This window comes from Lagopus muta, chromosome 5 (assembly GCF_023343835.1).
Source record: "Lagopus muta isolate bLagMut1 chromosome 5, bLagMut1 primary, whole genome shotgun sequence".
NCBI lineage: Eukaryota > Metazoa > Chordata > Aves > Galliformes > Phasianidae > Lagopus > Lagopus muta.
In genome coordinates, this window is record NC_064437.1 from 12,587,877 (window position 1) to 12,610,993 (window position 23,117).

The 23,117-nt window shown below is 39.0% G+C and overlaps 1 long non-coding RNA gene across 2 annotated transcripts; it reads right to left on the reverse strand.

The window, feature by feature from the left end:
• Positions 1–9,691: 9,691 nt before the first annotated feature.
• Positions 9,692–21,788, reverse strand: LOC125693493 (uncharacterized). Of its 2 annotated transcripts, none has more exons than XR_007377123.1 (3): positions 21,697–21,788; positions 14,936–15,065; positions 9,692–12,448 (listed from the first exon to the last, which is right to left on the reverse strand). It is a non-coding gene; the product is annotated as an uncharacterized LOC125693493 (long non-coding RNA). The 2 variants fall into 2 exon arrangements; XR_007377124.1 differs by lacking the exon at positions 21,697–21,788 and adding an exon at positions 20,163–20,267.
• Between the last annotated feature and the right edge of the window lie 1,329 nt (positions 21,789–23,117).

Below are 23,117 nucleotides of genomic sequence, written 5' to 3' on the forward strand. Positions count from 1 at the left end.
CCTGTTCAAAGTGAAATTCAGATGGAACTTAGGCAGCGAAATTCCAAGGTATATAACTCACAGGCACAACAGATGTCACTTCAGGGGCAGAAGTAATTTTAACCTTGCATTCTGTTTTCTAGTTCCTGCTGCTCTGTACATGCAGCCACATGGTTATGGTGAAAGCAAGACAGTGAGCACAGTCACTACCCTTCTTACTTGTGACAGGGAGGTCTCCATTTGCCATAATCCATGCATTGGGTTAAAAAAAGAGACTCCCTTCTCTCCATCTGCTGAAGTTACTGTCCTGAGTGCACACAGCCCACAGAGACTGTGGGTGCCAGCAATGAAATGCCAAAGCTGGGCCAGGCTTCACAGCAGCTCAGGGCCCAGCAGAGCTCACAGGTTCCACAGCCTCCACAGAGCTTCTAGCTGAAAAACTGAGCCACAGCTGGGCTGCCCAGAGTGCATGGCCCCTCAGCACACTACTGCCAAGCTACTCATAGTGACCTACTTCTTCCTGACCTGTTACAGTCATACTGCTGTCTGAGATGGGCATGCAGCCCACCTGCTGAAATTCTGAGGAGAGCTTCACAGTAGCTGAAATTGCTGGTGACAGGGAGACAGATCCATGACAAAGCACAAACATGTGCCAACTTGGAGACCAATAGAGGTTTCCAAGCATATTAAAAGCTGCTTGCAGAGCCAGCCATGTTTCACAAAATCCAAGAGGGAAAAGAATACACAGAGATGGGGGAAGAAAATAAAGGAGTTATCAAACAAGGTACAGGATTAATTTTGCTCTTACTTCCAACGCAGCTAACCACACTCCCCACCAGCTAGGACAGAAAAATCTCATCCGTGTCCATCTGGGCAGTTCAAAGTATTTCAGTTTAGCAAAAAAATTTATAACACTTTAGAGTTATTAGTTCACGTTAACATCCTAAATACTTCATTTCACAGTTATTGCCAGATCCCCAACAGTTGAGAAATTTATCACTCTAAGCATGTCTTGACATTTTCGAAGCAGACTTTCAAAGCTGGATTGATTCAAAACAAATTCTTTCAGTAACCAAAATTCCACCACTCACAAAACCAATGAAGAAAACAGCGCATTTAGTAAAAGAAATCCAGTTAAGCATTTGCTTCAGCACAGCCTTTCCATGCACCACCCAGCACTAAGAGCACCCCCTCCCAGCCAAGGCCCACCAGCACAAGCAAGGCATTGACATCCATCCAGGAGCACCAGTGATTCACAACCCCAGCATTGATAAAGGAATCTCACCTAAAGGAATATCACCTATACAAACCTATATATCCACCCAATGCTCACCAGTTATATTTAGAGTATTCATTAGGCCAGCACTCTTAAGAAAGAAATCAGTATAACTGTGATATCTATAAGGAAGTTTAATACTCATTTATGAGCCAAACTTGTCCTACCAAGCACTACATTATTTACTCAGGAGCTTTCATGATCCAACTCATGGTGTGTGCAGAGACTGCTTTTCACGTGGCTACAGAAAGACTACAGCAGTTACACCCCAGGCAGTCCAACACTTGAAAGAAGTGGGTACTGGTGTAGGGGGTTCACCAAAGTCTCAGCAAAAGTTTGTTGGAGATTAACTGGCACTTAAGGGATTGCTTGGTCTCCCCACATCAAGACAGGAACATGCTACATGCTGCTTATAACTATAAGTGCTCTAATTAGGCTGACTTGATTATTGTTCTGTGGTTTGATAGATGTTGTATTTAAAGTAATTTCAGGTACTAATTTTCAGACCTTTTTTGTGAACTAGTAAATCAAGTGCAATTTATTCAGAGAATTATTCTTTTCTTTCTTAATGTCTATTCCCTCTGGTTTGCAACTTTAATTAGAACCTGCTATCTGCTCATACTAGTAATGGCAACAGTTGTCACTAGAGTACAGATGCATAGATTCAGCTCATATTGCCACTTTGACTTTGTATTTAAAACCTAACAATCTTCCCAGCTATACATGTGAGAATACTGTCCATTAATGCTTTATTTCACTGCCACCCCGAACTCTAGACTCAACACTAACAATCTGATTATTTTTTATATATTATTCAGAAATGCATTTTCTAAAGAATAGAAATAATAAAAAAAAAAAAAGAAATGGAAAAAAAAAAAGCTCTATTTGGAGATAAATATCTGCCTAAAAAGGTTATTCAATCTATCTAGATTTCTTTTTTATTGCTATAGATTTTCCCAAGGCAGTATTGTTTCTTGAATAATTATTGATCTAAGCAATTGTGTGCTAAAGTAGGCTGATTAATTTGTTAAACATATGCACAGAAAAGCTCTTGGTTGCCCTGATAAAACACAAACAATTCCCCTTTTTCTTTCCAGTCCCCAATATGATGACTAGATTAAGATGTAAGCAGTTAATATTTGATTTGCATTTATCAGGAAACAGAAGCAAATTACATTTCTAAGGAGCAGAAAAATTATACAAGGCCTGGAGAATCATTCAGAAACCACTAGTCTTGTGTGGTTTGATCCTTTACACACTAGTTTACAAGCCTCAGCCTTTGGAAGGGAGTCTCCCAGCAACTAGTTGCAACCAGGTTCTAGAAGCTTGCAAGTTTATTATACAGACAAAATTGCCCTTTTAATAAATTTAAGTACTTTTTAAGCATTTTGCAGAGAAACGTTATCCACTCCATATTCTTATGTTTCACTGCAGAACTAGACAGGCTACTTTTGAAGCATTTTGCATACCAGCCAGCGTGCCTCATGTGAGTCCACAATACTGACAGTGAGCAAGGTTAAGAAGGCATCTGCTAGCAAACACTGAAAACACTGACTTCTCTTCATTTTCTTATGTGCTTCTTGGATAGCATGAAGTTGCTTTCAGCCTGGGAATTCACATCTGGAAATACCAGCACCATTTCTTTGTGAAGAATAAACTTTCCCCCTGCTTAATATTATATTATCCCCTGATAACACTTACGGAACTAAGGGGAAGTATTGCTTCACATCAAATATTTGCATTTTGTCATCCTCCAAAACTGGAAAACAGGAAAAAGGATGTACAGAACCTCTCCATGTAATGGCGAATCAGCCTGCTCTGTGCCACACAAAGAAGCAAAGTAGATTATATGCTCAGCCAGATCAAACAAGTAAATTAATGCCAAAAAGGTAGCTCCAGACAAACAACAGTTCAGAAGTTTTTACCATTGAGCTACACAAATGTGCTCAGTATACTGATATCTGTGAGTCCAGCAAGACTTATAGAAAGCATCCAGTTGAGGAAAAAAAGTCACTGTCAGGAATGAAATTTAATTTTGTGAGATATTACGAAGATGTCTGATTGGCTTTGGTGAATTACAGAAAAATACCCGTGCCCTACTGATACAGCTTTCAGTGAATATTTTTGCTAAAATACTGAAGGATTATCACAACCTTCTCAGCGTAGGTACAAGGCAGTGCATGCACAGGCATTCTGTTACAACCCAAGGTGGTTCAGGACATGCAGACTACACCCAAATACATTTTGACTCAATTTATGTCAATACAAAAATCAGCATATCCTGATTGAGGTCTGAGGGATTATTCCAGACCTGCACCAGTTAACAGCAACAGAGTGATGTCTGCTACATGGTACCATTTCCTGATACTTCTTTGTTACTCATCACCTCTATTTTATTACCTTGTTGCAGAGCCAGTGCTGTTCTACACCCACATTCTCCTACTTCCAGCATCACTAGTAAGTTTAATGCTCACTGCTTTTCCCTTTCAACAGGTAAGGAATAATTAAAAAAAAAAGGGGGGGGGGGGGGGGGGGGGGAATGATAAGATTTAGTGCATAGCTTCCACTTAAACAATAAGAGAACATTTGTATTTACGCATATTCAATTTCTTCCATTTAGTGAAATGACCCAGTAATCTAGTTCAACTAGACAGGCAGGTAGAAAAATCACCTGTGCCCCTTACCCCAAGCCCAACTCTGGGCCATAGTAATGTCTTCAGTAGGAGAAAATGAAAAAAGGAGAAGCAGTTTCTCCACGTATTTTTTGTTGATGTGTTTAATTCTGCAATCAGCAGCAGACTACAACAGTAAAGCCTGTAGTGAAGCCCTGACAACCAGTTAATAGCAAAATTTTTGCTGACTTCAGTGAGCATGATTACTCTTCTGAACCACTCCTGTATTTCAGCCTGTTGACTCTTAGTCTGGGGTACTGGCATTTAAAATAAAGACAAACAAGACTTCCATTTTTCAAAGTGTTTCCCAGCCATGGACAAATGCTTTGGTTCTCTTCACTACTTGTAACCTTGTTTCTGCGTGCATCACCCCCATAAGTGCTATTTCACAATGGAGAGCGTATGCTCTTTTTTTCCCCATCAGATCAATACCTGTCTAAAAGTATTTACTCTCCAAAAGGGCTCCGATCCTTTTCATTATCACCCTTGAACTTTTTTTCTGCTCGATTTTTTCCTCTTTTTTTTTTCCTTTTTTTTTTTCCTGGTTATTGCTTGCCCTTAATAGGATGCTTTTTCTTTGCTCTTCTTTTATCTGAAATTTAGTTTACATCACAGATTCTCCACTTGTTTAATCAGAGAGTTCATTCATTCAGCACTATAGCTGAAAGGAGATAAGACAATGATGATCTAAATGAGAAATGGAAAAGACTGACCGAGAAACTTGTTTTATAGGAGAAGAAGAAGAGGGCAAGTAATACATACAGGTAAGCCAGACTATATTGGAATATGGCAGAACCTATTGTATCATACTACTGTGAAAGTATTCAACTAAACAACTTATATTTTGACTAGCAAAGACTAAAGTTATGAAAGAAACTGGAATGAAAGGATATTAAATAAGTTGACTGCAATATTCACAATGCTTGGAATCCTTTATCTTTTCTGCAGTTGGCCACTGACATGTCATTTGTTTTTGAGGAGCTTGTGCTTCTGTCTCTGCCAGAGAAACAGACAAGCCATGCTCACCCTCAGCAGGGATTTAAAACCTGTATTCTTAAAACAGTATCCAGAGAAGAAAAAAAGCAGTTTTACACTTCCTTCATCAAACTGAAGGCTTCTTACAGAGTTACAACAGGAAAACTAAGGTATTTATCCTTTTACCACCTTTACCATGCTTTGAATCAGCCAAAAGCGATTTAACAAGGGATCCCTCAGCCTGAAAAAGCAGCAGCTAATCACATCAACACCAGGTTCCCAGCAAACATCAGTGCCTTTCCTACTAAACCTAAACACAAAATGACACAAGGTGGCCTGGTTTGGAAGTATGCCTTAAAACAGGACTAGAGGTCAACTGCAGGCCAAAACACCATGAATTTCTATAGTGCATGGACTTTACAAGTAGAACATAGACTGGTTTGGGATGGAAGAGACCTTTAAAGTCATTTTAGCTCCAACCCCCCTACTACAAACAGAGACATCTCCTTCTAGCCCATATTACTCAAAGCCTCAACCAGCTTGGCCTTGAACACCTTCAAGGAGGGGGCATCCAAAACCTCCCTGGGCAAACATGCTATGCAATAACATCAAATATCATACGTAATCTGGTATTTATTAGATGTGTTGAGTACCTAAGGAAACAGCCAAGCTTTACACATAATCCCCCTAGCTGGACTAGACGTAAAACCTTATCATAAACACTTTCTTCTACAGAGAAGTTTTCTTCAGCCAGCACCCCAAGCTGGAAGTTTTAATGTGACATTTACCCTACCTGGGAACCTCCCTGATACAGGACAGTTAAAAAAGGAGGTGGTAGTCTCTTATTTCATGTTTTTTTTACAATAATTACCTATACACTGACCTCACTTCTCCTCATTTTGTTCTACTGCACATAGGTAGAATCATTTACAGATGAGATTTTTGACATGAGATACATATAAGACTTTGAAACCTGAAGTGTGTGAATCTCTGTCAGTGCAACTGAAATATTAAGAATACATTTTTTCAAAGAGCAGCATTTTAGCATATTTCTGAACTTTACATAGAATAGCAATTTTGACAGTGCTCTTACATAACATAATGCATTAATTAATTCACTTTTTCTGATTTCTAGTGGCAGTCACCTTTTTCAACCTTAACAACTAGTCAGATTGCCATAATTACAAAGAGTACATGGTGCATAATGTATGATCAGAAGCATATAATACACTTTAAGTGTAAAATGCTCCAAAAATAAAGCTAGAATAAATGTATTGTTTATTTATTGGCACAACTGAAATACTAACTGCATTCAAATATCTCTGACACTGAAATAAATGCCTGTGCATAATTCTTGCCATTTGATGGATGTTATTTTTCATTTAAGCTATAGGTTAAAGTTGAAGAAAATTCTAATATGCGACTTACAAAATTACATTCATATTAAGGCACTGTTTATTTAACCATGATGAATAACCACATAAAGCACCAGAATTCAATTGCCTTCTCAAGACAATCCTCTATTTTCTGCTCAAAGTCTACTGAAAGGGTATACAAGATGATAGATATAAGAATTGAAAGGTCTTCAGAATTTTTTTTTGTTCTTATATCATCCTTCCAGACTCCAAAAACAATTGTAGTTAATGAGCATTTTAGTTTTTAGCAGGCTTTAGGTTATCGCACTGCTGCTGCTCTTTCAGCCTCTCTTTGTTCCTATTTGTTACTCACTCATTGTAGCTCATCTACAAGGGTCAACTGTAAGCTTTCTTGGGAAATGACTACATCTTCTTCTGTAGGAATGAAAAAGATAATAGACTTTGACAATATAATTAGCATAGCTAAATTCTAATATAAGCACAAACAATAACATGCAATTATTTGCATTCACTGTCTGACACTTCAGCCACAAATTCTAAACTGTCTTAGTATCTGTTCATGTCATCATAACAGGAAAAGTTCATCAAGCCATTAACTTGGCCAAAACAGCAAACAGGCTGCAAGAAGATTAAACAACATTAGTGCTGTGGGGGTTCAAGAACACTTTCAGTGATGAGTACTGTAAGAGGACAGGAACATCACATATTACACAGCCACCAAGATAAGATTTTCATACTTCCATATGCTTTTTCATTTACAGTTCTTTTATTTGTTCCAGAGTGAACCTGGAAGGTATTACAAGGCAGAAATATTCTCCTGTTTCATAGTGTTCTCTTTAAACTCCTACAGCAGCAACCTAATGCAGCACAAATGACTTGAAGCATATAATGCCACTTGTAACTTTAGCAGCCCCATAGAACCTTTCCTCACTTACCAATAAAATGACTGCAGCTGACTAAGCATCAGCCTGGTTTTAAAAAAAGAACAGCACTAGAGGCAGTATCATATCATTTAGAAATTAGCTGTTGAAGTCAATACAGATTAAAAAAAGATGCATTGACAGAACACCTTCGTTTTCTACCATCTGTCCTCCCCAAACCCTTCCCCTCACTCCCAAAGAAGCATTAAACTTACTTCATACGCATAAGATCTGGCAAGGTAGAAATTCCTCATTTCAGACAAATTCCAGTCCAGCTATATTTTCAATAGCATTCTGTGGGTTACAAGCTAGTTTGACCAGACTATTTCAAGGTGACTGCATTTTTACATAGCATATGCCTGACACCATGGGTACAATTACTACTACAACGTAACTTCAGTTTTCATGGGTAATTAATTGATAAATGACAGCCAGCTCCTTTTTAGCTGCTACATAAGTCCTTTATTAACACATTTAATTCAATAAAGAGCAAGATAATACAAATCATAGTGAAGGACAGAGAATCAATTTATTCATTTTCATACACTGACTTTTGGAGTGCTGAGTAACAGAGCATGGCTCATTGCTTTTTCTTAGGATGGGTCATCTTCATCCAGGGGAAACAAAGCAAAATCAACAGACACCACTCTTTTAACAGAATAGTTAAAAATTAAGCTGAGGAAAGGATAAGAATCACTCAAGCCCACCCCTTTAGGTCAGTAATTGTGACTGCAACATCACATGAGGAAAGGTAAATGAAGACACTGAACACCACATGACCCCCTGGAAAACAAAAAAGGAACAAAAAGCAGTATAACAAAAGAGAAACAAAAACTGCAAAAGGAGGATGAGAGCAAAAAGTTGAAAGAAAATTAGACTGTGTTTATAGAAAAACAATGACCTGGGTTAAAAAGGATCACAATGATCATCGAGTTTCAACCCCCCCTGCTACGTGCAGGGGCGCCGACCACCAGACCAGGCTGCCCAGAGCCACATCCAGCCTGGCCTTGAATGCCTCCAGGAATGGAGTATCTGCAACCTCCATGGGCAACCTGTTCCAGTGTGTCACCACCCCTCCGTGTGAAAAGCTTTCTCCTAATATTTAACCTAAATCTCCCTTATCTCAGTTTAAAACCATTTCCCCTTGTCCTATCATCATCACCTATCACCCTCATAACAGCTGTTCCCCCTCCTATTTACATGCTCCCTTCAAGTACTGGAAGGCCACAATGAGGCCTCCCCAGAGCCTTCTCTTCTCCAAGCTAATCAAGCCCAGTTCTCTCAACCTTTCCTCATAGGAGAGGTGCTCCAGCCCTCTGATAATCTTAATGGCCCTCCATCAGGCCCGCTCCAAGAGCTCCACATCCTTCCTGTACTGGAGGCAGTACTCCAGATGGGGCCTCACAAGAGCTGAAAAGAGGGGGACAATCACATCCCTCTCCCTGCTGGCCACCCTTTATTTTTTATTTATTTATTTATTTTAAAGCAGCCTAGAACACAGCCTTCAAGGCTGCAAGCACACACTGCTGGCTCATATCCAGCTTCTCATCTACTAGGAACCCCAAGTTCTTCTCCGCAGGGCCCTCAAGGAGATCTTCCCCCCATTCATATAAATACCTAGGATCGCCCCAACTCAAGTGCAGCACCCTGCACTTGGCCTTATTGAACCTCATTAGGTTTTCATGGGCCCACTTCTCCAGCCTGTCCAGGTCCCCCTGGATGGCTTCCCTATCAACTGCACCGTTCAGCTTGGTGTCATCTGCAAACTTACAGAGGGTGCACTCGATGCCATCATCTATGTCACTATGAAGATGTTGAAGCACCAGTCCCAAGACCAACCCCTGAAGGACACTGCTTGTGACTGGCCTCCTTGTGACCTGACACAGAAACATTGATCACAACCCTTTGGCTGCATCCAGCCAGCCAATTCCTAACCCATCAAACAGTCCGTCCTTCAAATCCACAGCTCTCTAATTTAGAGAGAAGGATGTGGTGAGGAACTATGTCAAAGGCCTTGTAGAAGTTCAAGTAGATGACATCCACCACCCTTCCCTCAGCCACCATAGTTGTCACTCCATCATAGAAGGCCACCAGATTGGTCAGGCACAATCTGCTCTTGGTGAAGCCACACTGGCTGTCTCAAAACACCTCTTTATCTCATATGTGTCTTAACATAGCTTCTAGGAGGATCTGCTCCATGATCTTCCCAGGCACAGAGGTGAGGATCAGTAGCTTGTAGTTCCCCAGGTCTTCCTTTCTCCCTTTCTTAAAAATGGGAGTAACATTTCCCTTTTTCCAGTCACCTGGGACTTCAAACAGCCATGATTTTTCAAACATGGAGAGCAGCTCGGCAACCACATCAGCTACCTCTTTCAGAATCCTAGGATGGATATCATCTGGCCCCATGGACTGATACACGTTCAATTTCATGAGGAGGACTCAGACTTGTTCCACCATTACAGTGGGACAGAAACCACTCCACATACCCTCACCTAGAGACTCACAGTCTTGGCAGACACAGGAAGCCTGACCACCCATGAAGACTGAGGGAAAACACTCATTGAGTACCTCAGTTTTTTCTATGTCTGAAGAAGCCAGTTCCCTATTACCTACCATCAGAGGGAGAACACACTCCTTGGCCAGTCTCTTCCTGCCCACGTATCTGTAAAACCCCTTCTTGTTATCTTTCACATCTGCTGCCTAGTTCAGCTCCATCTGCACCTTAGCTTTCCTAATCCTATCTCTATACACACAGACAACAGTCCTGTATTCCTCTCAGGATACACAACCCTGCTTCCACTTTCCGCATATCTCCCTCCTTTCTCTCAGTTGATGAAGGAGAGTGAAAATTTTAATGATTCACAAAAATATGTACAAGTATTCATCCAGTGAGAGATCTAAGTGTAAAGACAACGTTATTGAAGGACACTCAAAACAGATTTCACTTCTGTGGCACGAAGAACAAAGAGCTAGTGGAGCCTTTACTGGAGCTAATATGGTATATTTTAATATAAGAACTCCTGCAAATTTTCTAATAAAAGTCATCTATCAGAGTCAGCAAAACCTCCTTTTCACTTTTGTGAATCCAAATTTTAGTTGGGCATTAAAATAGAGCTATCTAGAAACTCGTTATACTGATGTTGTCAAGCTGAAGTGAAACAAATCATTTACACTTCTGAGACTGAATCTGTAAAACGAATTGCAAAATTGAAATGCACGTGTCTAAAGAATACTCCTGATAATGCTAATTACAAACCATGTCCTGTCCTAAACTGTCATCTACAAAACAATGATGACAAAAGTTGTCGAACTGCTCTTTTTCATAAAGTGAACTGGTTCAGTACCTTCAGACAGGCAGCAAAACACAATTCTGACTGGCTTCCAGGAGAACGTCAAAGTGAAAAGGAGTACTTTTTAATAGTGTCTTTAAGTACCCTAAATGCCTTTAAAATATTTAGAGCAATGAAAAGCTATTGGATAATTATAGTCCTGTTATGATATTGCAGCACTTGTGAAGACTTTGGCTTAGATTTAGGAAACTAGTCAATCAGCTATCTAATGTCAACCTCGTAGAGCTTTTAAAATGATTACCTAAATACAGTTCATTTGGATTAAGATATGACCCAACTACTTTCGTATATACTTCTTCAGGCTTGTGTGGAGGTTCAAAATTGGAGTTACTCTGCTATATTAATCCAAAGAATAAAGATGAATTTAATGTGCATGTACTAATTCAATACAGAAGTTACTAAGATATGTGAGAATACATTGCTTGTATCAGTAAAATTTGCCTCAAGATTTTCTCCTAAAATACTTTTCCCTAACTATGAGGAAGAATACTTTCACTAACAGGTATTTTGTTTCTTTGTGCATGTTCAGTCCCTGGAACAATTCATACAAGAAAAACTGGTGGCAAGTTTCTCACAGCATATTCCAGATCAAAGACAATGGGGCACAGTTCTTTTTCCACAAAGACAATGGATGGGCATAAACGTAGAGAAAACCAGAAGTATTCCCTAGTGTAGGTTTCTGTTAAAATAGGGCTTCTAAGCAGCTGCTTTCCACACAACCTTTTGCAAGCTTCAGGAACAGCTGTAAAAAAAACCCCACAACTTAGATCTGCACTCCAAGGGCAAACCTCCATGGCTGTCTAATTATATCTGAGATTTTTCTACTCCTGTAAGACGCAAGAAGCAACCAGGCAATAAACAATGAAAACAATTCTGTGCTTAAATATTGATATCTAGTGTTACTTTAGACACTGCGAGCAAAGACATCTGCCCAGAGAGCATCTCAGATGGGATTTCAGGGGAACATTCTAAGAGACAGCACAATTGCTGTTACATGTCTAATTCCTTTAACAGAAAGTTTACACTGTTTCCATATTTATTAGTTGAGGCTATGATCCTTAGAGTATCACACACTATTTTACTTCAATCACAACAGAATTACATACAAAGATAAGAACATGCAAGTCCGCTGATCTGGAGGTATTACTAAAATATAAGACATATGAAGCCCATAATTTTCATGATATCCATAAGACTTTAATTCATTTAACCTCATCTTAAATCATCTCGTCTCTCAAACATTTTCCTGTTAATGCACAACTGTATGAAGTGGTTTAGCAGAAGAAAGTGGGATATTACAACCTTTGCTATTTTATATTCAAATACATTGCCATACTCTCGTGCAAGGAGATAATCATAACACTCCTTTAATGTTTGTATTAATACTGTAGTTTAAATTGGAAATACTGTGAATCAGGAATCTTCATCTTTGTTCAACCACAAATGTATACTTAAAAGACATAAGAAAAGTTACCATACTTGGAACAAACCCTGCCCCATTTTTAAAAACATATTCAAGTTTCAGTGACAAAAGTAAATCCAGTGTGTAAATACACATTCATCTTTTTTGAAGTCCTAGTCTTTACTCTCAACAGATCAGTGGATCTTTTAACGTCCCCATCCCTACCAGAGGTCAGACGCACAGAGAAGAGCAAACTTAAAGAAGGGCAATGGAGATGTAAAAAGTGGTACAAAATGAATGATAACTCTTTGAAGCACTGGTAGAAATGGAGAATTAGTGGTTCAGAGTAAATCCAAATCTTACATCTTTGCTTCAGGCAGGTAAAAAAAAATATCATTCTAGTTCAGTAGTAAACTTTACTTCATTTCTCCAGGTTTTAGGGCTGAAAATGAATCCTCTGCAAATGTGGTTTTCTGTACTTCTGGAGCTCAGCAACAGCTGGGGAAGAAAACAGATACAGTTCCTCTTTTTTTCAGATTGCAATTTCCTAAGATCACCCACTTTTCCCTTCTGACCTGGGTTATTGTGTCAGATGAGCCCTCCTCAATAAAAGCGGAGATTTGAGGATACAGTTTTCTATTCCAACCACCTATTTAAAAATAAGGTATTTGGAAGACAATAGCAAGACCTATATGCCTGCTGTCTAAAGCCTGCAAATTATGGCAGGGCAATTGCTTCTCCTGTTGCTAGGAGAACAGCCTGGAAGCACAGGGTTTTGCATAGGCTCTCTTCTTCATCACGAAGGGCAAGTTCCATTGGGAAAGATTAGCAAGGAGTGCTATTGTCACCTTACACTGTATTTAGAAATGAGAAGATGAACTTAAATTTGCTTGTATCTTGAGAGTTTCAGTAGTTATTCCTACTTCCCCTCTTTCTATTCTATAACTTTAGCTTTATATGGCATGAGAACAAAAGCTGGAAAAATGCAACCTGACAAGTTTTAAAGTCAGTCCAGGACTGCAAAATAAATCCTGGGTCAAGATTATTGATTACTTGGCATTCATTGCAGACAGCATCAAAAAGGTAAGAAAGATGAAAACCTAATTTTTTTTTTAACCAAGGTTATTGAAAATAAAACAAAGGAATGATTTTTTTTTTTCCAATTTAAAATGAATGTCTCAACAGCTAAAATATTTGAAAGATAACAGCTAGTAAAGTCACGGACAATTTTAACCTAGTATAGAGTTCTAGACAGAACTTAGTAACTCGAATGAACCAATTAAGTTTCTTTTGTTCATATTTCTATTAACCCCAAAATGTCAAGAACAATTGTAAGTTAATGGGTTGGATGTATTTGACATAGCATGCATTTATATTTGACCACGTGTTCAAGAAGGCCAATTACCATTGTACAGGTACCGTAAGCTAGAATTAAACCCACTGTCAGCTGCAATTAATTTTTTTTTCAGGTAAGCCTGCAACCACAAAAATTATTTCCTGAACATTACAGGTGGTTAAAAAAATACCCAATTTTTGGATACCAGATTGAAGTCCTTGGGAAGATTTCTCAACAGGTCTCTTCCACTTCTGATAGAATACATCTACTCATGCTGCAATCATTCCTTGATAAGAATTGTTTTTTGTTTTAAAGACATCTTCAGAAACATATAAAAATTTCTAGTTTCCTTATCTCCTGCTGAATTATCACAAGTACCTGTGCCACAGGTACATATATGTATCACTCATGGGCTTTTCTTTTTTGGCAAGGAAAAACAACATGTATCTACTCCTCTACTCTGCCCTGGTAAGACCTCATCTGGAGTACTGCGTCCAGTTCTGGGCTCCCCAGTACAAAAAAGACAGGGATCTCTTGGAAAGAGTCCAGCGGAGGGCCATGAAGATGGTGAAGGGCCTGGAGCATCTCTCCTATGAGGAAAGGCTGAGTGAACTGGGTCTGTTCAGCCTTGAGAAAAGAAGACTGAGAGGGGACCTGATCCAGGTCTATAAATATCTAAGGTGTGGTGGGCAGAATGGCGAGGCCGGACTCTTTTCAGTGGTGAGTGGAGACAGGACAAGGGGAAACGGCTGGAAACTGCAGCACAGGAAGTTCCGCACAAACATGTGCAAGAACTTCTTTACAGTGAGGGTGATGGAGCACTGGAACAGGCTGCCCAGGGAGGTGGTGGAGTCTCCTTCTCTGGAGATGTTCAAAACCTGCCTGGATGCCTACCTGTGCGACCTACGGTAGGGAACCTGCTTTGGCAGGGGGGTTGGACTCGATCTCTGGAGGTCCCTTCCAACCCCTACAATTCTGTGATTCTGTGAACAGCAGAGGATAGTTCTCAGTAGCCCACAGGTTTCTAAATGACTTAGATGACATCAGCTTGTCAGCAGCTGCTACAGCAGGAAGCACTATGGCCTGAGAATCCATTTCATAATATTAATTCTAAGCCACAACAGGCCATACAGCATTGCTTAACAGGTAACATTCACCTCACACTGATAGCTAATATAAGTCTAGACAGCTTTCAAGTCACCTGCAGTTCAACATATTTAAGTGAAATTGAGTGGTACATAAACCTTATATAGGATGTTTACACCGGACTAACATTTATTTTGCACATAAAATACAAGCTTGCTGCTGAGTGATGAAAGAGGCAAAGGAGGAAAAAACAGCAGAGATCAGAAATGAGGACAGTTCTAATTAATATAAGCAGAAGTACAGCATAGCATACAAGACAAAATTGCTCTTTGGAGACAAAGGGTGGTTTATTAGCAGTTTCAGAAGAGCAATTTTACACTTTAAGACATCAGTTCAATAGTCTCCAGAGTGAAGGCTACTGCTTTCACTACTGAGCTGTTGTTTGGCTCAGTATTACAGTTCCCAATTTGATCCTGCCTCAAACAGAAGCTTCCATGGTTGGTAGCACTGAAAACACAAATTAAAACTTTGAGAAATTACATTAGCAAGAAAAAACTACTCACCCTCATCTACCACAGCTTTGTTTTGAAGTCAAGGTTGCTTGAACATCTCCAATTTAACTATTCACACCCTGAAAGATTTTCAATTTTCCATACTTAAAGAGATCCACCATTGGTCCTCTACTGCTGCAAACTTTAAAGAAACTTAAGTGATTAAGGGAACTATAAAATAAGGATGTTCCCAATATAAGGACATACTAAACTATTTGTGAATTAAATAGGTAACAGTAAGAAGCTATATAGTCATACCATTGTGCACTTACACACGCTTGGAAACTCCAATGAGGAACACATTTCTCGCCATCAATACCATTACTTCAGCAAAGCACCACTCTGTGAACACTGTACTGTTTCTTATACCACCACTAACCTAGTAACCTTTAAACATATCACACTGTAACACAAGTTCTTTCATAGATTATGGAAAGTCAAAGAGCAGAATTGCTTTCAAGACTCCACAGTACTCCTCAGAAATTCATTGTTATCAAATATAACTTTAAGAATTGTTTGCCAAAACTGCCCATTCACCATGGAACTACTCCCAGGAGAAGTAAGCAATGAGTTTAGAATAGTTCTCAGTTCACTAACAAAGAGATGTGTTATCTTTGAGTGGATAGAGATAGATCCTGAGGGACAGATCTTGACTGCCTTTTGCTTCTCTGTTGGGTTTTGTCCTTTCACTGACAGTTACTGATAGCTATCAATTTAAGAAGCATTCTCAGTCCCTCATCTTAAATTCTCATTCACAGATGACTTATTAGGGCAAAAAGAAATTAAGCAACTAGCAGAAGTACTCAAACTATGGCAACACAGGAAACTACTGTAATACAGACTTCCCTTAGATGCACCGAGCTTTGAGATTTAGCCTGAAGTTTGTACTGTCGCATCCACAACAAGTTAATGAATTGTGTTGGTGCCCCCTATATATTGTTACACTGCATTCAGTTAATGTCAGTAGGAAGCCTGCATACTCTTGCTTTCTGACTTGAAGAGACATGCATTTCCTGATCTTACTTCCAAGTAGGTTCTAGATATGAGCTTTTCCAAAACTAAAGAGAAAAGCAGAGTCAAGTGAAAGTCCTGTGCTTATCTCATGTATTTTAGAGGAAAGTGCTAGACTTCACTGTGGTTGACCTTGCACAGTCAGTCTATGAGGCTGCTTCATCTTCAGCATGTTTCCCTCCACAGCAGGGGGAAAAAAGAGCAACTTTTGAAGCCACATAGACAGAACCAAGTTTAAGAAAAAGAAAATAAGAACCACCACAGAAAAATCTAACAAAGTATTGAATGACAGTACACATTAACTGCTTAGGTCAGTGTTTACTGCAGCTCACCAGGAGCTGAGAAACCAAGCCTCACTGCCCTGCAACTGCTTCTGGATCATGCTAACCCTCCAGCACCTCAAAGCCAAGATCCTTAGGAAGACAAGGTTACACCTTAGAAAGTAAGAGAAACTACGAGCTCTACAGAAGCTGTAAAATCAACAGATACACAGCATTTCACATTTGTAAGAACATCTGCTTCTGGCTTCCAACCCAACTAAATTCAGTGGCAGCTCAGTTGCTAAACCCAATTTCAGGACTAAACTCTCCAGTCAAGTGCTGCCTCATATACAGCAAGCAAAGATCACAGAGCAAATAAAATGGTACACATATAGCAGCTGTAGTAGTATGGTTCCTATTAACTTATCTCCCCTTTACCTCCCATAAGCCTTCTAATTCCTGGATTCCTCTTGGCTTGTACAGAATTCTGCTGACACAGGTAAAGGGGCAAATAGCAATCACTGACTTGCTTGCATTGATTCTGCCACGGAGAAGCATAAACAAAGTCTTCAAAGGGCCTGATCCAACCTCTTACTGGAAAGCCAATGCCATTCCTCACTAAATACATAAGTAACATGTGTCTAAAGGGAAGGTCAAACATCTGTGCACAAGATGTACATAATCCTACACAAAACCACCAATTCATCATCCTCTTGCAGATAATATAGATATTTTGCTGAGGAACTCTCAAAGACTTCATTTCTAAGTTCAGCTAGGAATTTGTTTGAGTAACTTCAGGAAACCTAGGGGAAGAGGAAATTATAAAGGTAACAGCAGAAGTAATGTGTGTTTAAATCACTTCCATAATTTTCCTGTGAAACTAAATGTACTGAAGATGCTTTTTGCTCATTTTCAAAGAGCATCTGGTCCTCTCTAAACAGCTGAAGCACAATGAAAGTGTTAGTCCAAGTAAGGGAAAACGCATAGCTTAAGCAATGCCCACATCACACTGCTGTTACTAGATGTGCTCTGCAGCAAACCTAAACTAAACGGTCTGCCAGGACAAAAGTCTTCTGAATATTTTTTATTTGTATTCAATAAGAAAAATTCATTTGAAGATGCCATGAAAAACAATTTCTGACAGTAGTTTACTGGTACTACAGATGGTAAAACTCCTGAAGCCTCCAAAACAGAACAACATTTAGCAGTCCATCAATCTAATGAATTGCTTACTTGGGCTACAGACCTAGCTTCATGCCCTGGATCTAGACTTAGTGGAAAGTTGCAAGCAAAGGATGGTATTGTAGTATGCTGGGTCCTGTGCTGTGGTAGTATAAATACAGGCCTGTAGGAGCTCACAGATTTTTGCTGTATTTTTGCGTTTAAATAAAATAGAAAGAATAAGAAATGGTCATATTGTTTGTTTCCACTTCAACTAGTTATCCTATAGTTAGGCTTCAAAATGTAGTGTTCTCAGTTTATTTGTAGGATAAGAACAATAGCATCAATAAAGATAACGAGAAAAGACTCAAGACTCTGTAACAGGGCAAGAGAATGAGGTGCCATACAAAATAAATAAGGACCAGTAAGTCAGACCTTGTCAATAACATAGGTCAGCAAGAATGTCTAGGAGTAAGCCTGTACAAGGTATTTGCAATTAAGAAAAGACAATCCTTTGACCTCATGACAAGTCTTCCAAGCTGAATTTCCCATGGCTACAATTAAAATTACTGTTTGGATTGGCTAACCCTTTCTGCACACATACCCTGAGCTTTTATAGTATTTGCTCTTTAAGGTGAAAGGAAGAGATCATGATGGCAAAAGAGGTCGGGTCTAGAACTGAATTGAAATGGGAGTTGCCACTGGCAAATTTCACTTCCCCCCTTAATTACTAACTTCACTATTAAAAAACAAAAAAAGAACACAGATTTACTTTCAAGGCAAGATTCATACTGTCTTTTCCCTTGTTTATCCATAAGTTTCATTTTGTTAATTTGATTTAATTAGATCAGCCCACATCTCTCTTAAATAATATTGAGTGTTCAGACTCCAGATGTACATCCAAAGACTAATAGTGCTTTCTTAATAGAGGCTAATCATTCTCATGGCTTCCAGTCATGCTCTGGTTTTTCCAGCAATATTCACAAACTTTGCAAACACTATGAAGAAAGTAGAAGACACAGATCATTGTTTAGTGAAAATATGCCTTTGATTTTCCTCTGCCTACTGTCTGGTGACCTAGAGCAATACCAGCAATGAATGTAGGAATACATCTGCTTGGCATACTGCTATGTGCTTCTTACAGCATTCCATATAATTCTGACACAAACTAATTCAAGAGATGAATTAACTATATCTGCAGTTATTATATATCAACATAGCTTCATTACAGCTAATAGAAATATACCAATTTATGCCACAATACATTTTAATTTTAAAATCTTTACTAAGCCACAATATGATGCAGAGACATTACTTAATCATTTGTTCCCTTTCTCCAAATTTTCTTCCCAGTGAAGTATAACAGCAGTGAAAAATTGAAAGGGGCATGGACACACTCAAAATTGCGTACAACACTGAAGAAGGATGCATAACAGTACTTACCTTGCTCATTGTGCAAGTCACTTTTCTAATCCCACTGTTCTTCTGTGTTTCATCAACTTTGAGAGGGAGAGATTTTACACCCACATGTATATATATATATATATTTTTTTTTTTTAAGAAGTATCCTTCCCCCCCCCCATTATTCTATGAACTGGCAAAAAATCTAGTTGATTACCGCATTGCATGTGGAAAAAAAAAAGACAAAGAATTGGAAAAGATACAGATTTCCCTGACTTTAGAAGATAACATTTCATGCCACAATGATTTTTTAAAAGGAATTGAAAGTCTGAATAGTTTGAGAATAAATTACTCCAATATAAAGTGAGCTCTCATTCACCAATACTCAGAAATAGCTTAAGCAGAGATAAAATAATGTGTATTGTAATTAATATTTTAATTTGCTAAGAAAAGCTAAATAGTGATTAAGCCCTTTCTCCTCCTCCTTTCCCCTGGTAATAATGAAGACAGGCAATTTCAAGAGAAGCAGAACAGCCAGGAGTTTAATGTCATTGATTAAGAACATGTTTCCATGGTGGCTATTATGTCCCCCTTTAAAAGAAGAAAACAAAACAAAGCCTTATTTCCTTTTAGACCTACAGGGCTTCTTCAGAGTCTCCATAAGACAGACAACAAGAAAATGTTTAGGGATAATTAAAGGCAATTAGGCTCATCAAGGCTCATTTCTGGTCTAGCTCCACTTCTTCTCCCTACAATGTGTGCTAATTGCTGCTTCAACATACCAAGTAGCATGTTTCTTTCTTTTTTTTTTTATTTCTACGAACAAGACTATTTGGTCATTACCAGCATTTGACAGTGTGAATAAGAGACTCCTGATTAGCTTTTTGTTTGCTTTTTTAAAAGTTTATACTACATGTCCTATTGAATACTATTGATAGTAAAGAATACTAAATTAACTCTTTGCAATTGAGCAGTACCTTCTGCTAGAAGATTTCAAAACTCTAGGCAAACATTAATGAATTAATTCTTTCAATAATTATGCATAATAGGTATCATCACCATAATTTTGCAGACCAGCAAACAGGGACAAAGAGGTTGGGTAGCACATTTAGCATTACAGTCAACATATAATGATGCTGGTTCCCTGTTTGCACAATAAAAATATTAGCTTGCCTGCAATAAGCACACCTCCTGTGTAATTTTATTTCTCTTGTTATATCTACTTTTGGTTCCTTGATAGCCAAGTAATTGAAGATATTTAAATGCTAAACTTTAAAGGTAAGTATTGTTCTGCTCACAGAGAAGCAAAACTGCTTCTGACATGTACTCAGGGATACCAGGCAAGGTATTGAAAGGCAGGTCAATAATCATGCACAGAAAAAAAGAAAAAAAAAAGCTGAACTCACCCAACTGATGAATGCACTCTCCAGCCATGCAGCACTTCTCAAGAAGCAGCATAGCTTGAGAGAAACTCTCAGCAGCTGGCTCCACCCGGGGTCCACTCTCCCGTTCACATTGGGAACACAGGTGCAAACAATCTGCCTGTACTCCCTGTGCCAGCCACAGCCCTTCACCAGGTGCTCAATCACTGGCTCAAGCTGTGACCTAACAGTTCCCCCACAAATACCTACAGAAGAAATTCTTAAGAGGAACTTGTCCAGAACTAGACACAAAAAGATTCAAGTGTTGTAGTAGAGGATGTTCAGTAGCTTAGCCATTGAAAGTACAAAAGTTTCATTAGCACTCTTCAACTCCAAATTCATGACAGCACTGTCATGACCAGCTCAACTTCTATAGGTTCCATGAAAAACTGCAATCCACCTACCCAAATCAACATCTTGCCAGTCTTGAAAGTAGTTGGATGACAGACAAATTTAAATTTTTTCATCAGTACGCTGTTTTGATAGGTAAGAGAATTGAAATGTACAGAAGAGAGACCTACACACAGTTTACCACACTATGGCTGTCTAATCCAGCTATGTTAAAAACCACGTAACAAGGTATCACGGTCACAACACCCATTCCATTATCCTGAAAAATATTTAGGATCTCAATGTTTTAAAGACATTATAACATGCTGTTTCAGCTCCAATAACTGAACTGCTTGGTATCATGTTATCTGACAATGGAGATCCTGCAAAATCCACCCAATAAGCAGGATCCTGCTGCTACTTTTCTGCATTTCACATGTAGAATTGACACCAGTTCTGCAGCTTCAAAGAACTCTCAGCTATCATCCACTCCCAAGTAATAAAAGAAAGTCACAACTATTACTGATGTTACGTTAGCTACACTTATGTTTTCTTTTGGAGCTTGAGAAATAACAAAGAAAACACCAGACCTTTTACAAAAGTATCTTAACACTCATGTGGAAATTGGTATATGCAGGTTTAAGTAGAGATGGCATTACCACTTCCTAGGATAAATAACAAGAAAGTTTTTTTTTTTGGTGCACAAAAGTATGTTTTCTAACAGATATGGTTGGCTGTAGATTTCAAGCAGTAAGCTGTGCTTCTGTGCAGTCACAAATTGAAGCTGAGAGCTATAGTCTCTCTCTGTGCTTCAAGCACAGCTGTCTCTACTGCTACTCATCAGTCTTTGCTCAAGGCAAGTAAGGAGGACCACGAAAAACATTTCAGCTGCAATGAGACCATTTCTTCCCCAGTACTAAAAATGACTCCTTCATACAAGTTTTACTAGCACCACTAAAATCTAAGCATGCCTTAAGTTGTTAAATTAGAATGCATTTTCTACCTACTTACATTATAAATCTCAGTGTACCTGTCTCCTTGTAGACACCTGTTATTTTCCCAGATACACAAGCAGAGCTATTGTAGCAATTAAACAGATCAATGCCATGAAAAAGCTGTTACAACAAAGGTATGATAACAGAAAGACCAGGACGATAGAGAGGGGCTATAAGGAAAGAAGATCGCTCACCCATTTCAGAAAAGTCCAGATTTACGGAGAAAAACTTCACTAAGAGGAGGCCTCCAGAAAAAGATCCTTACGTAAGGGCAGTCACCCCTTAAATGAGGCCTAAGAGAGGTGGAACAAGGCTCCACCCCTTCTAGTCACATAGATGAATTGCCTTCACCTGTGCTCCCAGGGCTGAATAGGTCTTTTCTCCAGGTGCTCAATCAGTGGTTCAGCCCATGGCTCAACAGTTACCATACAACTGTGCACTGAGTTTAACTGAGAAAATTGAAATAAACCTTGCTTTATGAGTTTGTGCATGAGAGGCCATCTACTTAACAACTCCCAATAAAATGTGTTTTGGGATGAAAATAGAATGATTATACTTTTCCTCAATGGAACTATAGTGTTTTTACAGATATTGTGAAAACAGAAAGCAACGATTTGCATGTTAATAGAAGGATTATGATTTAATAAAAGAATATAGTACACTTGAAATAGTTAGAGATAAACAAAATGGCATAACTGATTCTTAAAATAAAACTACTTTCTTCACTTCCCAGAAGTTGTTCCCATTCTCAGCATATGCCCCTCCACTCAGATAATGTCTTTACGCTGCTAAAAATTAGATATACAGTGTATTATATTCTTTCAGCTCCTTGAATTCTGAACCAGTAGAAACAGAAGAATTTCTCATATTCATAAATCAAATCAACTTTTAAAAACTTTTAAAAAACATTTACATCCACAGTTCTTTCTAGCAGACCTTCTAAGTTATAACTATTACATCTGCATTAACAAGCGTGTGGCCAGTAGGTTGAGGAAGGTTCTCCTCCCCCGCTACACTGCACTGGTGAGGCCACATCTGGAGTACGGTGTCCAGTTCTGGGCTCATCAGTTCAAAAAAGACAGGGAACTGCTGGAGAGAGTCCAGCAGAGTGCCACTAAGATGATTAAGGTCCTGTAGCATTTCCCTTATGGGAAAAGACTGAAAGCTGGGGCTGTTCAGCCTGGAGAAAACTGAGAAAGGATCTGATCAATGTTTACAAATATCTAAAGGGCAGGTGTCAAGTGGATTGGGCCAACCTCTTTTCAGCATTGCCTAGTGACAGACTAAGGGGTAATAAACACAAACTGTCCTATATAAACATGAGAAAAACCATCTCTGAGAGTGACAGAACACTGGAGCAGGCTGCCCAGAGAAGTTGTGGAATCTCCTTCTCTGGAGATATTCAAAATTCACCTGGACAGTTTCCTGTGTAACCCTACTGCAAGGAACCTGCTTTAGCTGGGGGAGTTGGACTAGATAATCTCCAGACATCCCTTCTAACTCTTCTGATCCTGTGACTAAATCCTGAACAATATCTGATCTGACCCTATTCAACCATATCCCGCATAAAGCTTTCCACATAGAGGATAACACATTATTTAGTTGCTTAAAGCTG